Genomic DNA, 2,550 nt, shown 5'->3' with positions numbered 1-2,550 from the left:
TTTGTGTGTGTGTGTGTGTGTGTGTGTGTGTGTGTGGGGGGTGGGGGGGGGGGGGGGGCGGGGGGGGGGGTGCATGTAAGTTAACATTTTGTATGACACCTTGTCACATGCCTTGTGGAAGTCCAAGTTCAGAACATTAACAAGCTCACCTTTATCTACAGTTCCTTCAAAGAACAACAATAAATTGTTTAAACACAATTTCCGCTCCACAAAACCATGCTGAATGTTTGTGATCACTCTGAAATTTCCACATGACCAGTTATAACTTGCTCAATGACCGATTGAAACCCCTTCCTCATTAGAGATTTAATCTATCTGGCCTGCAGTCCCCTGTTTTCAGCCTCACTCTCTTCTTGAACACTGCAGTTATATTGCAACTTACCAGTCAAGTAGAACCTGTGATGATACTTTGTCCTTAAGAGATATATTTTGTCCTTTATTTTAAAATGAAGAAAGGTTGAGGCAGAGGTGCCAATCAGCAGCATTTTCTGGAGTGTTGAAGCTGGGTTTAGAAGATGTCAGACATCGCTTCCTGCTGCTTTCTCCCTGCGAATTTTCTGTTGATGTTTTTCCTCCTGGACAGGAGAACTGTATGGAAGACAGACCATTTTACTGCCTAAGTTTATGGGATGTTACTATATTGTAACATTACTGCTTAATATTTAAATAATCTATTATCTGTTAAGTTGTCCAATAGATTTGTTATTCCAATTTCGTCTTTATTTTGTTGTATTTTGACTAGAGTATATGAATAAAGTGTGTTGTGCTTCATGACCGGTAGTTTGACCAATTGAATTGGTTCCGGAAAGCAACACCTGACACTTGCCTTTAAATAAGAAAAACAAATACAACAAAGACTATCTTCTTAATATATTTTGAGGGCGTTTGGTCTGTTCCAAAACAAACCTTTCCAGAACCTAACAATTTTGGAAATTGACACCATCACATTACTATCTCATTCACTACCTCCTTTAAGACCCTGGAATAAAATCCATCAGGACCTTGAGATTTATCTACCCACAGCTCCATCAGTGTTTCCACTGTTCATTTGGGGATCTCTGTTGGGAATCGGGTTGCCAGTGGAGATATTGTTGTAGATATCTGGGTGATTAGGGCCTTGATGTTGAGTGTGCTATCTTGATAGAGATGGCTGCTGCCAGTCTTTCTTGCCACCACCTCTGCACAGCCTGTCATCCAACATGCACACACATTACTCCCATTCTCTGTCTCCTCCCTACATACATCAAGAGGTTATCTCCAATTCATTGGGCTTTCACTTTTGCTATCAGTCTCTCTTGTGGATCTAAATGCAGTGACTTCTGGAAGTCCATAATTGCAAAAGTCATACGCTATCCTTTGTCATCCACTTTAATAATCCTGCTCAAAACATTCAACGATATTCATTGCTTAAGACCTACCTTTTATGAATTCTCTCTGGTCATCTCAGATTCCCCCAAAGTTCCCAGTCACTCAATAATTGTTTCGTGTCATGTCTCCAGAGAAGCTGTTCATGACCAGGTTAATAATTTCAAAGTGATCCCTCTGTACTCTTAAAGCAAGAGTGAGTTCGGGAAACAACAAGGCTAACAACTGAAAGAGACCTTGGGAATAAAAGCAGAAGTAAGAGCAGAAAAAAAAATCAGATGGTTGGATAACATTGAGGCGTGGACTGAGGGAGGTTTGATGAAAGCCAGAAAAGATGAGCAACTTGAACTCTGGTTATGGGTGACCCACCCATGACCAGACCGTTCTCTTAAAGGTTGCAGTGGCCTTGTTCATTTTTGTCACTCAATGTAGCCATTCCTGAATAATGAACATTCGAAAGATAAACATTCACAATTTCCTCATTGCGTTCTCATGGAATCCTAAACTGGAAATCATTAGATCCAGAATAGTTTACCAGCTTCAGTCTGGTTATTTTCACCATTATTATTGGAACTTACACTGAATCCATTCAGCTCCCCCTCCTGAATCATTTCAAGTTTCCCCTCAAGTGCCGACAGAGCTCTCTCCCATGGAAGGAACTGTTTGGGCCGTAAGGATAAAAGTCCATTGGCCTCACCATCCCATCCAACTGGTAATGTTTGCCAATTCTAGCTGGCCATTTTCCTGCAGGTGAAATCCGCTGACTTTTGTACTTTGAACCAACCATTGACTCCTGCCAACTCCAAGCTCTCCTGGCATTCCCATTAGTCACTGATTGTGACTGACCTCAGAGCCATGCCCCAACTGGGCATTTCTCGCCCACTGGTCAATGGCAACACCTCCAACCTTCAACGTGATGATAACTGAGGAGGGAGAGGAGATGGAGGGACGTCTTGGTTTTCCAATCCCTATTGGGATTGGGTTGACCCTCATTCGGAGTTTGCTGAGGAAATGCGCCTCGCCGTTGGCGCCAAGGGGGGCCATTCCGAGTCGGTTGGTGGTGGCGATGGGCGGGAAAGTTTGAACCTGTAACGAGCATGGCCGCTGGGCGCGCGCGAGGAAGCCCAACCGTCACCTCTGCTCCCCGCCCGCCATTTTGGGAGGGTTTTGTTTTTCTGCGGGAGA

Source organism: Chiloscyllium punctatum, chromosome 34 (genome assembly GCF_047496795.1).
Source record: "Chiloscyllium punctatum isolate Juve2018m chromosome 34, sChiPun1.3, whole genome shotgun sequence".
In the NCBI taxonomy this organism is placed as follows: domain Eukaryota; kingdom Metazoa; phylum Chordata; class Chondrichthyes; order Orectolobiformes; family Hemiscylliidae; genus Chiloscyllium; species Chiloscyllium punctatum.
Note: the sequence above shows the minus strand (reverse complement) of the source record.